The sequence below is a fragment of the Onychomys torridus genome, chromosome 10 (genome assembly GCF_903995425.1).
Source record: "Onychomys torridus chromosome 10, mOncTor1.1, whole genome shotgun sequence".
NCBI classification, from domain to species: Eukaryota; Metazoa; Chordata; class Mammalia; order Rodentia; family Cricetidae; genus Onychomys; species Onychomys torridus.
Genome location: NC_050452.1, coordinates 94,724,519 through 94,739,298, shown reverse-complemented (window position 1 = coordinate 94,739,298; position 14,780 = coordinate 94,724,519). Strand labels below are relative to the sequence as shown.

General features: G+C 34.8%; 1 protein-coding gene across 23 annotated transcripts in view; it reads left to right on the top strand.

Annotated features, from left to right (window-relative positions):
* Positions 1-14,780, top strand: part of Adgrl3 (adhesion G protein-coupled receptor L3) — a 763,485-nt gene that overhangs the window by 163,178 nt on the left and 585,527 nt on the right. For all 23 annotated transcript variants that reach the window (XM_036200955.1, XM_036200954.1, XM_036200934.1 and 20 more), the window contains one exon: positions 10,179-10,244. The gene's annotated coding sequence lies outside the window, so the exon portion shown is untranslated. The remainder of the gene's footprint in view (positions 1-10,178; positions 10,245-14,780) is intronic.

Here is a 14,780-nt window from a genome sequence, read left to right as displayed (position 1 = left end):
GTGGTTTCAGATTCACTGTGGTGGTATTGCAGTGTGTTCAAGAGGGCTGACCTATTTATTGATGACACCAAAGTAAAAAATTACTGGGGTAGACACTTACACCATATTTAAGAGAACTCATAAAGTGATTCCTTAATTGAAAAGATAAAAGTAAAGTGAGTATATTTATTGATAGGACAAAACCATGTTTACATGTTTGTCCTCAGAAGAATTTTTGTAGTTGTTTTATTTTATGATTACTTTGTGTTGTTAATCCCTTTGTATGCAGGAATTTTATGTTAAAGTCTGCCAGATATATGCATAGGAAAGAACAGGATAGAGGATTGGTATTAACTGTGGATTTAGGCACCCACTGGGCTTTTGGAAAGTATAGTCTACTCCTAATGGGAAATACTTGCAATGTACACAAAAGGAAAGATTAACACATACATGTGTACATAGTCTTTAAACTTCAGCAAGGTGGTAGGTTTTATTATCCTCAATACTAATACAATATCCACTATTGTTTCTATAATTATTACTATGCATGTGTGTGTTGGTATGCATGTCTGAGGACAACTTGGGGCAGTTTACTTTCTCCTCCCCTAGTGTAGGTCTCTGGGATTGAACTCAGGGCATTTGCCTTGGCAGCAAAGGCCTTTATTCTCTGAATCATCTCATCCAGCTCTAATATAATTTCTTAATATATGGTGATTTGGAATCAGACACAAGAAGAGCTTCAAAAATCCATGGTATTACTGTGTGTATTGTTGACTAAGCAAAGACAGTTTTTAAGTAATATTTATGAACATTGGAGGCAAATATCCCTTTTAAGGTAGTGTCCAAATTCCAGACATTGGCTCATTTGAAAATAAAGACATTTTTGAAAATATTTGGAAATATTTGTCTGTTTTCTCTGAGCTCCAGATGTTTGTTAGCCTGTCTGTATATGGGATTTTCTTCTGCTCTCTACTTGACAAAGGCCTGTATAGAAAATAAAACATAATCATGTCTCTGGTGGAAGCTTCTCCATGCTTCAGCTCATCAAACTTTAGTGCAGTGTGACCTTTTTTATAAAACACATTCCTTGATTCCTGACTGTAAACCACATTGATCCTGATTTCCAGATGTTGGAGTGTCAGATAGGGAACTCATTTCTGTGAAGCACAAAGCACACTATTTTAAAGACATCAGTAGAGAAGATTTTCTGCTTGAAATCTTAGACAAAGTTAGAAATAAAGCCTCCTGCAATGAACTGCAGTCAGTGTGGGGTTGGAACAGAAAAAAAGAAATGCCAACGTAGGCAGAGGAGCTGGGCTGTGGAAATCTGACATCTGACGTGTAAGCTAATCACTTTTAGAACTCCATCCAGGTCTTTCCTTTCATTTGTGCAGAAACGTTTCTTTATTTTGTACTTTCTGCTTTTTGATCCCCACCCCTCCACACACAGTTGGCATCTTCCCAAAATACTTTGGCAGAGGTCACTTCCCAGAAGCCTTTTAAACTTTAGTTAGAATACATTTATTGATTTTATTGAATGTCCAGAGGAATGCAGAGTTTTGGGAAAAGTGCATATAAGAATCAGTGTCTAGCCTGGTAATCCAAGCTATTTTAAATGTCTGCGAACACTTCATTAAATGGAGGTTCTCATCCTTTGCAAATGAGTAAAGGTTTCTGCTATGTTTTCTCGGGTGGATGTTCCCTGACTTACATAACCTCATAGAATGAGGAGGTGAAAACCATTTTTCTGGAACTGACATTTAGAGACTATTGTTATGCAAAAATTCAGTGACTTTAAAAATCAAATTATAAATATAGAAAATATTTGGTAGCATTCTGTATTAATCTTTTCTTAGCCTGCTTTCCACTATACACTATGTGGCAGATACAAATCAAACTGTGTTGTCTGACTTTACCATAAAAGGGAAATATAAGATATACTTTGGAGAATAATTAACAGATGGCCTTTTTATATTACTGTTCTAGTCCACTTGGATGTAATTTTTTTATTTCTATCTTATAATTTAGACACTAAGAAGAAATAAACTTTCTAAGTTCATAATTCTGAGATACCTCATGAACTAATACGTATACTTCTTTAATGACTTGGAATTACAGAGTTCTAGTGCTAAAAAAGAAATAGAATGGTTATTGAGAATGTTTATAATATATAGTCAAAGCCAGTTATTTTATTTTGCCTTGCATTTCAAAGTGACATGGATTGGATAAATGAGCATGTCCAATGTATTCATAGTGACTTAATGAATGGGCAACATTTCAAAAGTTTATGTGTTATAAAAAAGAAGGTGTTTGGTTTATTTTCTACTCTATATGATTTTGAAATAAACATTCAACAGTAGTAGCAATCAGTATGAGTAAGTTGTGAGTATATTCTGAAAATCAATTCTGTATACTTACTTTGTGGATTGTAGTTTTCTATTTGGAATTCTGATGCCAAATTTTTTTCTTGACTTACAAATTTTAAAAAATATTAAACATTAAAAAATCATTTCATTTTACTGAGACTGAAACAAAGCATCATTGATATGCATAACCTCTTTTGTACTACAACTTTTTTAATGCTGAAGCATTATGACTTAATTGCTTATAAAACAAACTTCTGAATTTTTAAGTATATATATATACATATATATAGTTGTACAGTTATTATTTCATGATAAAATAACAGGTTGATTACAGTATTTTCTATTAGAAAATCGTCATTTAGAAGTATAGAGAGTAGGCACATTCTATTATAATTAAGCTTAGTAATTCCCATTATTAGAGAAATAGGAAACCATGATTAGTAGGCAAATATGTCATATGTAATTATAGTCATAGTAGAGCCATTTTAAAAAATAAAAGCACAGGATAAATTACATGATTGTTTTTATATTGATAATTGGAGAACTATTTTTCAAGTAAAGAATTGAAATAGACATTGCTGAGGAAATCATCTTCCTGGATCCTCACCAAGTCTTCTTAAGGTTGTGCACACAGGCTCCTGATTTTTGTAAAGCTATGGTATTATGTGGCATAAAGGGGAGCTTTCTGCCCAGCTGGTGATTCATTGTGCTGGTAGGGAGCTTCTACTGTGAACTGAGGCCCTTTATTTGGTCTGGCTCCAGCCTTCACTGGTTATATCTGCTGTACATTCTACCATGCTCTCCCATCATTGGAAGCTTTGCTTTTTCTTTATGAGATAAGATGCTAGAATTCCCAAGGGATGAATGTTTGCATGGGTTTTCCCCTTTTTAGGCTTTATGAGCAGTTTGTCATTCACCATACAAGCAATAAGCTAAAACACTTGTGAGCCCCATGTCTTCCAAACACTAAGAGTGAGGTACCCATGGCTGGCTTTGTGTAGTTTTTCTTTCTTGATAAAGACTGACTACCTGGGTTTTTTGTTGTTGTTGTTGTTGTTGTTGTGCTGTAGATATTGCTCTGTGTAAATAAAGTTCTGATTGGCCAGTGGCCAGGCAGGAAGTATAGGCGGGACAAGAGAGAAGAGAATTCTGGGAAGTAGAAGGCAGGGGAGACACCGCCGGCCGCCGCCATGAGAAACAACATGTAAAGACACTGGTAAGCCACAAGCCATGTGGCAACGTATAGATAAGCAAAAATGGGTTAATTTAAGATAGAAAAAGTAGATAACAAGAAGCCTGCCACAGCCATACAGTTTGTAAACAATGTAAGTTTCTGTGTGCTCTCTTGGTTGGGTCTGAGCGACTATGGGACTAGCGGGTAAGAGAGATTTGTCCTGACAGGGCCAGGCAGGAAAACTCTAACTACAAATGGCGTCCAACGTGTTGGCAAGAATTTCCACCTAAAACCTGAGAAAAAAGATTCTAAGACGGAGCTAAAAACAGCTTCCTAGTTGTCTTTCTCAAGTTAGCGGCAGCCTGCCAGTTTGAGCTACTATGGCGGTGGCTGGCGGTGTCTCCCTCCAACCTTCTACTTCCCAGAATTCTCTTCTCTCTTGTCCCGCCTATACTTCCTGCCTGGCCACTGGCCAATCAGAACTTTATTTACACAAAGCAATATCCACAGCACTTCCCCTTTTCTTTTTTTTTAAAGAAAGGTTTTAACTTTTACATAGTACAATTACATATAACAAAACAATTATCTAGCAAGAATTACAGTTACAATACTAAAGAAGATATCCTATCTATCTTATATTTGTGAGTCTAAGGTTTTATATCTAACTTATCTTGTATCATAACTGAGGAAATTATAACTATCTAGTCTTCAACCACATCAAAGACCTCAGAAGGATATAATATTACCTGTGAACCGGGAGAAGGATGTAAGCATTTTTCAGGAGTCTGGCAAGAGTAGACAGAGACAGCTGGCAGCCTGGACAGTCACCTAATGTTCCTTTGTACAGTTGGGGCATCTGTTTTCAGCCCACAGGGCTAGAGTCTCTTGGTCACTTTTTTCTTGAGTTTAAAGGAGGAGAGAGCCATTCTCCAACTCCAAAATCAGCTTGAAGCTTTAATTGAACTGGGACTACAAGAAGACTAAGAGTATTAAATTTTTAGAGAAGGGCAGAAACAAACATTTAGGAAGATTTATGAAATTTTGTAGATGATACACCAATAGGCCATTTTACTCTTTTTTCCTGGGACAGATGATTTGTCCTTTTTCTTCAGTTGTTTCATTTGTCCAGTGTTCTTCAGATTCCTTACCCTTCATTCTCCTAAAAGACAAAAACAAAAACCCTTCCCCAAGACTAATTTTGGGGAGGTCCCCTTTTGGCAAGTTACATCTGATTAAATGAAAAGGCATGTATTAATGGTATAAGTGAATTTAAACTGGATGGTCATGTTGGTTGATGAACTATCACCTCTTCTAATTAAGAGGTCTCTCTTGTTCAAATCGAACCTTTATCAGTTTTGGGTTAATTTAAGATAGAAAAAGTAGATAACAAGAAGCCTGCCACAGCCATACAGTTTGTAAACAATGTAAGTTTCTGTGTGCTTTCTTGGTTGGGTCTGAGCGACTATGGGACTGGCGGGTAAGAGATTTGTCCTGACTGGGCCAGGCAGGAAAACTCTAACTACATTGTTGTCTTTACTTTGTTTTGGATACTTTCTTCAAGGCTGAAGGAAAAAAAAAAAAAAAAAACATAGCCAAAAGAGATCCCTGAAGAAGTTATCATACAAATATAGTTGCCTAGACCAGGGTCTGCTGGAATGAGAATGTTTGTCTTTGGTAGACAGTCTTCAAATTGACTTACAGTGATTCAATTTATGATTTTTGGGGTGCTAAATTTGCAGTCATTTAGTAAAAGTAAGTTTTTGGAATTTGTGAATTTCATCTTGACCAAGACAGACTTCTTTAACCTTACTCTCTTGAAATTTTGGGAAGCCATCATAGCTTCCTGATCCTACTCAGCCACATAACCATAACAGTAACAAACTCTACAGATTTTCAGTAGAATATGTATAATATATGCTTTTATTCTACTTAACATATTTTCATCTTATAATAATTTTTGGGATATATCTCCACTGTAAGTATGTGGACACCTACTTATACATAGACTTCTCTTTACTCAAGACCTTGCCATGTCTATTTAGGTAGAAGAGTCTTATAAGGGAAACTTAAAAGAATTAAAAGGCTCAGTCTTTGGTTTTGATTTTCTGTGAGGAGTTAAAACTATGTGTGTTTGTACTGTCCTGTCTGAACCTCTTACCATAGTGGCTGTGTCTATAGCAGTTAGAGTTATTTCTTCGTCTTTGTCCTACATATCCAAGGGTATGATATGATTTGGTATGGTAATCTATGGGATGGCTTAGTATGATAGAGGATGGAGTGATGTGGTTACCCAATCTTACCCTATTACCCTATCTTACCTATATTTCCATATCTTACCCTGTTACCCTATCTTACCTGTATTACCCAATGTTACCCTGCTACCCTCTCTTACCTTTATTACCCTATCTAATGAATGCAGACAGTCAAGATGACTGTTACCACCAAAGTTCATAGTTGTACAAGTAAATATATTTGCTAATATGTTTATCAAACATTCTGGGCCTTTTAAATATATTATCTTTTTTAGGTTTATTAGCTATTCCAAAATTTTATCAGTGGAGGGAAAATTTATGAGTACATGTATTGAATTGACATTGCTAATAATGAGCATAATGGATAAAGTGAGAAATTTTTATAGCATTAAACAATTAGTGGAATTTTTAAACTGACTCATGTTATTTTAAAAAATTAGTGATCATTTAACGTTGGTTCTCAATAAGCCTTATGTATCCTTTTAGTTAGTGTTCCTTCCTTTGTAATAACTGTCTGTTTAGCTGCTTCTTCTGTTTGATTAATGTGGAAGCTCTGTTAATTGATTTTATGTCATTCTCCTTTTCTAATATAAAAATTTTATAGTATAAATGTTTGCCAATAACACTCCTTTTTTCACCTCCTATAAATTTTAATATGCTATGTTTGATTTTTGTTAAACTTCAAATATTTTCTAGTTATTGTTTGTGATTGGTAAATACTTAGGGATTCCTAATTTTCACTACTAGTTTCATTTACATAACACATGTTTGTGATGTCAGTCCTTTTACCTATATTAAAATTTATTCTTTTACCTGTATTAACATTTGTTTTATGGTCTAAATGATAAGTCCAGTGAGTGCTCAAATAGAGATTGGACAATTTACAGGCAAACTGATATAAGATCTTCTTGTTGTTCACATAATTTTAATATTTTATCTTGCAGTAACTGTTTCTAACCTTTTAGATGAATCATTTACTTTCTCTTAACCTGAAGCACTTGCTATGGAAACTTTTTATTATTTTGTCATGATATTGGGGACAATATTTGTCAGCATACCCAGGCCTTCTCATGGTTCCACCTCCAGGCACTTGCATGATGTGTATTGTGGTTTACTGAACTCTGTAAGGCATTTCATTGACAGACTGCTTTGTTCAGTAGAACTTTTCAGCAGGAATGGGCCAGATAGCAAAGGAGGGTAATGTGGGAAGGTTTTGGTCATTTTTTAAATTTTTGTTGTTGCTGTTGTTTATGTTTTTGGAGGTTCACATTCTTATCACTTCACTGCCTCATGGACCATTCTGAGACACTTCAATAGGTCATATTATATAATTTTGGAATGAGTACATGTGGGACTTTGTTTTTTCCATTTTGATTCCATACCAGTTTGTGTTGTGTTATTTGGAGATATATCATTTAACTATCAACATGTGAAGCCATTTCCAACAGCAATCAGTGTCTCAAATTTTTGAGATTATCTTCTGAGAAATTAATTTATGAAAACCTTCCCTTCCCTTCAATTTAAATATCTCAACAAAAATGATTAGAAATAAAGCAGTGCTTGAACATATAGAATCAGAATTTAGAGTTCATGGAATAAAGTTCTGAATTTTTCACTTGGCATCTCCTTTGAATGTAGACAAAAATATCTGGACAAACTTCAGGTGATTATTTAAAAAATTAAATGACAATATGAAGTAATTAAAACAGTATTTGCCACACAGTGAGAATTTTATTATGTATATAATATATGTATGTCATACAGACAAAAACAAAGATAGTATGTAGTTTATAAATATACAAAATGTGCATATGTGTATGCAGATATGTCTTCTCCCTGTGTGTCTCTGCCTCAGTCTGCTTCCTAGCTGGAATGTGCATAAATTCTGAGTAGTGTTTTAATCTCTTCAGTTCTTTCTGAATCTATAACCCTTTGAGCCATAACCGAAACAGTAAATATGTGGTGAATGTTTACAAATTCTCTTCTTTTTGATTTTACTCTCCCAGAACTGGAAAATTTGAAGCATGTTTATCATCTGTTACTGAGTTTATGAATTGGCAATTCATTGTTTTACATCAGTATCTATTTTGTTACCTTTTATGTGTGATTAATTATAATGTTTAATCTAAAACATAAATCAGTTTTACTATTAACAAGTGTATATCTAGTTTTTAGACTCAGTCTTCCCACCTAGTTCTCCAGCCCGCTGATGAATTGCAGTGATTTCTATGGTATTGCATTTATGCTTATTTTGAACCATGTGCAACTGTAAGGTAATGAAAATATGATCAGATGCTGAAAGACATTAATTGTACTAAAACATCATCAACTACTTCCTAAGGAATCATATACTCAAATTGTTTACAATGGATGTTTTTGAGTGTCCATTTTAGTATATTAAATAGAAAATGAATTTATTCATATTATCTCATAACATAGACAGTTATCCGTGAAAATGGTCCTTTCTCTTCTCTGTCTATTCTTTTCCCTTTCCTTTGATTCCTCCATTCTAGCCCTTGGGTTTCATGTCTATTTGTCCTTTGCATTGTGATTCTAAGTGGCTTTAGCAAGCTAGTCTCTGCTCTGGGCCTCTAAACTAAGTGAGTGGTTCTTGAGAGTAGAGCACAGTGATGCTAAGAGCTCCATTGTAACCTGAAGACTCTTTGTGCTTATGGAGAAAAATGAAGAAACAAAACAAACCAACAACAAAATCCAGGGAACCAGGGTTTGTAAAAGCAGCTATGCAAACAAATTCAGGGGCATATCTAATGATCGGCTTTCCTTTATTATCTCAGTTTATGTGAGGACAAAGCAGACAGTTTCCAATAAACAATGCCTTATTTTTGATTTATGAAAATGTTAACATTTTGTTTGCCCAGTCAGCATTTTTGAGCTTAGCTGCTTGTTCCACTGGGGAGAAGTAACAAAACCTAGGAAATCAGAGGCCTGATTATTATGTAATCTTCACCATAAGTGGCATTCAGAACAGATAGTTCCATGGTGGTGTGGGACTGTAAGGAACCCTTGATTGTTTATATTTGAGGGGAAGTGAAATATGAAGAATTAGCCATCTCTGAATTCAAAATGTTTTTCCAAGGTGATGCAAACATATGAAGGGAGATGATACCAGTGAGCAGGCCTGTGCTGTAACCCGTGATTGTCCAGTTATATAAAACCTTTTCAAAATGACAAATATCGTTGTTTGAAAGCAAGGGGAAGGTACTCTATGAAGTCATTAGTTATTGAAAGAATGCTTCATTCGTTGAAGGAAGATTATCCAGGTTACTTCAAATGATTGATTATAAAAGAGTTTCTTGTTTGAGTAGTCAAGCATGTGATTCAAATGTGGCATTGCCTTGTTCTTGAATGCAATTTTGCTAAGTATTCAAATACTATTGAACCTCTTACTAAAATACAGCAAATCCTACTAATTTCATAATTTAAAATTACCAACAAGTTAAATACTTGCATTAGTTGATAGTTTCTGCTAATTTATATTCTATTTAATTTTAGTCAATTGTGACTTTTATTAAGGAAAACCTTGTTTAATTCCATGGTATTGATTTCCTGCTCCATGTCTCATTCCTTATCCATTTGAGGGCAAAATGGTAGAATAATGCTTTCTGTTATTATTTTGGGGTATGTATAGTTACTCATGCCTTTAGGAGAAACAAAAGAAGTCCTACTGCGATTGTATAAAAGTAATAAATTTCATAATAACTTCTGGATTTGTGAATTGTGTAAATTCTTAAACATACTCACTAGAAAATTTAAAACTAGATTACATAGAACTACAAGGATATATTAAGTTGACAAAGTATTTTGAGCAACAACATAATTTTTAATGTTTTTAGCAACAAGTTTGACATACGGATTCTTATTTTAGTGATTCAAAATGGAATTATGATGATATAAAAAAATTAACAAAATATTCTGCAAATTGTTTAAAATGTTTAAATGAATTCATTTATGTGTGTGGGAGCAGATAACTATATGAGAAGTGGGTTTATCTGTATAGGTGTATTGATATGGTTACATGATCAAATGTTTTTCAGATGGTAGAAATTATTGAACTTGTCCCAGGATTTAGAAAGAAATGTTTGTTGTAAGAAGCTGTAGCTTCTTGGATTTACCAAAACTTATTTGAAGTCTTGTGTGTTCTTTTAAGCAGAAAAAAATGTTTCCATTATGTACTTAAATATTTCTTATATTCCTAGTGAACAGTCTTATTTAAAAATATATCATATCTTTCAAGTTTTCTTACTTCTTCTTATTCTGCAAGGGAGACTCTTATGTGTTGTGGGGAAATATACTTCTTAAGTAATAAAATTTTATTAGTTCTGTGGTTAATATGCTAAAAGAAAGTATTTTGTCTTCTAAATGCATCTTTTATTTTATTTTTTACAGAAATGTTTAATTCAGTAAGTCAGAAGACAAAACCATGGATTTTTAGCAATCAAAGAACAAATTAAGGTAATTCATAGATTATTATTGTTGAATATTTGCTAAGAATCTAAAAATATATTTACAATATTTGAAGTCAAATTAGTATATGTTTTAGGAGAAGTAGTCACATTGAAAATGCAGCATGCTTGAATGTTTTTATATATTTTGAAACGATCTTACATGTTTTTGGAAAATAGGTACTCTTTTCTGAACAATAAATAATGTAGTTGAGTATATTTGCTGTTGTGAAGAAATACACTCAAACTATATGAAAAATAATTTGGCTAAAGCAAGTAGTTTTTGTTGTTGCTGCTATGGAAAGACATGATGGCTATATTACTTTGTTAATAATACAAAACAACTATGCCAAGATTTTTGCTCCCATTGGCGCATGGGCACCAAGACAATGCATTGAAGTCATTCTTGTATAATTTATTTCATTTGCTCTCAATTTGTATCCATAACTGAATATGAAATTAATAAATGAAGTATATTCATTTTATACCCTCAAGATGTTTAATATATAAATCAGATTACTTACAAATATGACCTATTTACTATAAATATATTTATTAAGTTCAATGTAAAATTTTCAGAGTATAAAATTAGGCTGGTACATATTTTCTCAAGCAAATCATAAGATATAAAACAGCCACTTTTACGCACAATCAATGGTAACACTTGGGTTTTCTTTTTTCTTTTCCCTTTTTCTCTATTTGGTTGTTTGAGGATAATTTTCTGTTTGGTTGGTTTGAGGATGATTTCTGAGGAGGTAGCCCAACTCAATATTCTTCTGCCTCAGTCTCCTGAGTTCTGGAATTATAGCCATGTTTGACAATGCCAGGATCCTATTGCCTTTTTGGAGTATTAAAACTAAATTTTGTGAAATAACTTTAAAATCTTATAAATATGCAGGGAAAATCAGTTCTTTCTATTTTGTCATTATTCTTCATTTGAACTGATTAATATTTATGTTGATTCATTGAAACACTAGTTATTTATTATAAACTACCATCAATGTATTTTCCAAGACTTTATAGTTACCCATAGGCACACTCAGTGATTTAAGATCATGGAAACATTATACATGCTTTTGTAGGCAATAAGTTTTAAATAGCTGTTCAGTGACTTAAATTTTTTTTCCCTTCTCTGTCACTTATTTTCCTCTCCATATCATTTGGGTGTGTGAACAACATTAGCCCTCTTTTTGAGAGTAAGGTATGACTGAGTCACTCAGGATTGATTAGCTTATTATCTTGATGCTGTAGACATTCATCTATTAAGCTAAAAGTGAAATTAGTTCAGTGATACAGGGAAGTAAATTAATTTAACAACAAAAAAGACTTACTCAATAATTCCTTATTTAAAATGATTGAATTGAGTGTTACCTAGACACTCTCATCACAAGCCAGCACGTGACTGAGAGTAGTGGTGGCGTATGCTCTAAATCCTAGAATTCAAGGTAGAGTCAGGCAGATTTGGAGATATTTCCTGGCCAGCCAGTTACTCTATGAGATATTTTCTCAAGTGTAAGATGAAGATATGAGGAGAGTTGTTTCAATCAGAAACAGACAACAAAAGAACACATTATGTGCTGTGGGCGAAACCAGTCTCCCTGTGGACAAATGTGCCTGCATGGTTCCCACCTGATCTGTCAATCCCTATTTGCGTCATCGCGTTTTTAAATACATACATGTGTAATGTTTACTAAACTTACCTTTTAAAAATATGCAGTCTGCTTTGACATGCACTGAAAGCTACATAAATGCCACCCAAACCAAGAGATAGAACACACTCATCACACCAGATTCTCCTAGCCCTCTTCTTGTCGCCCACTCCTTTGCCCACTCAGTACCAGGAGCCTTTAGATTCTTTTAATAAAAGACACATAGTGCACACTTGAGAAGCATGGGGAAGTGTTTCTGCATTGGAGAGAATCTTGACACATGACTTTTCATATGTTACCATGCCTAAGCTTCTGTTCCTTCTTGGGCAGGAAGAAGTTAATACAATGTCCTACTACATAGCATTTAGAATAGAATTCAGCATGTCAGAAATACTGTCTTGAAGCTTGAGACTCAACAGGAGAGATGCAGTGGGGAAGGCATCCTTTCCATAGTAAATGACTTCTTTGGGTGTGTTTAACCACACAACATCAAACCAAAGTTTCCAAATAATGAAGGGTGCTTAATAATACTGTCCTCACAAAAACTCAGTTGTTGCCGCCACTCTTTCGGTTCCTAGGTAAAAACGCTTAGAATAATGCTGAGACAATTTCCCACACGTGGTGTATCCATCAGCAGGTTCTGCCAGACTTCTTATCACCCCCTTGGCTACTGCCTTGAGTCCAATCTCAGCCCTCTGCTGTGTAGAAAAGAAGCAGTGTGAGATGTTTTCCTTTGACCCATCTTTACCACCTTTGCTTAAATCACAACTCAATATCAGCCCCCTGGGCCCTCCAGCTGGCTTGGTTTTACCATGTGCTGAAACCCATCTACCAAGAGCTGTAGCCCTTGTTTCCCTTCTACACTCTTCTCAGATACTCATGTCACCGTTCCTAGAAATCTCATTCCCATGCTAGATTTTTCTGTACAAACATTTAAAATTGAAAGTGCCCAAGAGTCCTCTATGGCACTGACTCTTTTGTTTTATACTAGGTTGTTTTTGTTTTTTTTTTTCCTTCTTTAAATTAGTTCCTGTAGGGCCTGGCTAGATGTCTCCTTTATCATAGTACCTTCTTTGCCAGGTGAGTGTAGGAACTTGGGTGTTGCATACTTTATGACCGAGTACTGTGGTAGCAAACATGGGCAAATCCAGAGAAGCTCTGTGGGCAGCAGATCCAGACAAATAGATGAACTTCATGTTCCTGTCTCAAAAAATATGGAAAGAAGTTGAAATGGACAACTAATATCTAGTTCTGGTCTTCACAATAATGTACACACAAGGATGCATGTGTGCACACATACACTAATAAGTATATGTACACCACAGCCACACCAAACACAAACATGCACACACACACACACACACAGAATAAGTGCATATATTTAAGAAATATTTCCTATTTATATATCCCTATTTCTGCTTTTGTGTAACTTTTATAATGTATGATTGGCCTTGCACATGGAATCATATAGTAGACAGTTGGAAATATCATAGATGACAGTGTGAATCTAAGAAATAGATTATCTGGAATATTCTTGTAATAACTCAGTTACTGTCAAATGAAAATGCACTTTAATGCAACTGCTAGGATTGAGTGGTGGTCACACCTTTGAGAATATTTCCAAAGAGAACGTGACAGATCTTCGTGACTACATTTGAATGATGAGAGGCAAGCTGAAGTCAGAAATAGGTATTGGGTTGGAAACAGATAAAGTACCATATAGTGGTACTATGTAGTGACCTGTTTAGATAGCGAAGTTTAAGGCTTCTTGAAATATAAATCTATATATGTGTGTGAGGTATAAATAATTCATATATGTTATATATAGATACATAATTTATTTTATATACTTATAATTGGTAGCAGGAATCTTAAAGAGTTCTTATTAATGAAATCAAACCCGAGGCCAGTTATTGGGGTGAATGAATGTTGGAAGATCAGAGAATCAGAACAAGCCACAGCTACCTCACCTCACCAGTTCCTCAGCTGGTCTTGTTTCCTCAGACTGGATGCCTCTGTGTCCTTATCCCAAAGGCTCTCAGTTGAACTGTGCTGCTCCAAAGCCTGAATGCTTCTCCAGCCAAATGCTTAACTAACTTATTTCCTGGTCCTCACACCTTATATACCTTTCGGCTTTCTGTTATCACTCCCTGGGATTAAAGGCGTGTGTCACCATGCCTAGCTGTTTCTAAAGTGTCCTTGAACTCAGAGATCCAGCTAGCTCTGCCTCCCAAGTGCTGGGATTAAAGGTGTGCACCACCACCACCCGGCTTCTGCTATGGTTTGCTCTGACCCATTTTCTAGCCACCATTTTTGGCTCTGTATCTAGTGGCTGTCTGTTCTCTGACCCCAGATAAATGTATTAGGTAGGGTGCACAATATTGTGGGAACACAGTACCACCACAATAATTTATTATATGTAATTTATATTTTATAACTGTATAACATATACTAACATATTTTATGCATTATGTATATCAATATAGAGAAGAAGTGAATTCAGCTTTATGGCAATAGCATCCAAACTGATGCTAATTTTCATTTTTAAGTGGAAATTATTCCTGAAAATACATAATGTGTTAGACTTAAGTTCACTAGCGTCTCTTACTTTTACTCATTTGTTTATGGAAAATTAATACAGACTTGATTTGCTAGGAAATTACATTTCTAATTAATTTCAAGGCCACACAGAAAGTGCAGGATTCTGAAGCTGGCCAGGGGCAGAGTGAAAGCTCATTGATTATTCATACTGTCATTCCTACTTATTCCATGCTTAGTGGCTGTCACAGGCTGTCAGCCATATAGTTAGTGCCCTTCAGAATTCACATGCAGACTCGGCAGCCCTTGGGAATCTGCATAAAGGTAAGTCTGACTTTGGATAGATGGCTGCCCATCAG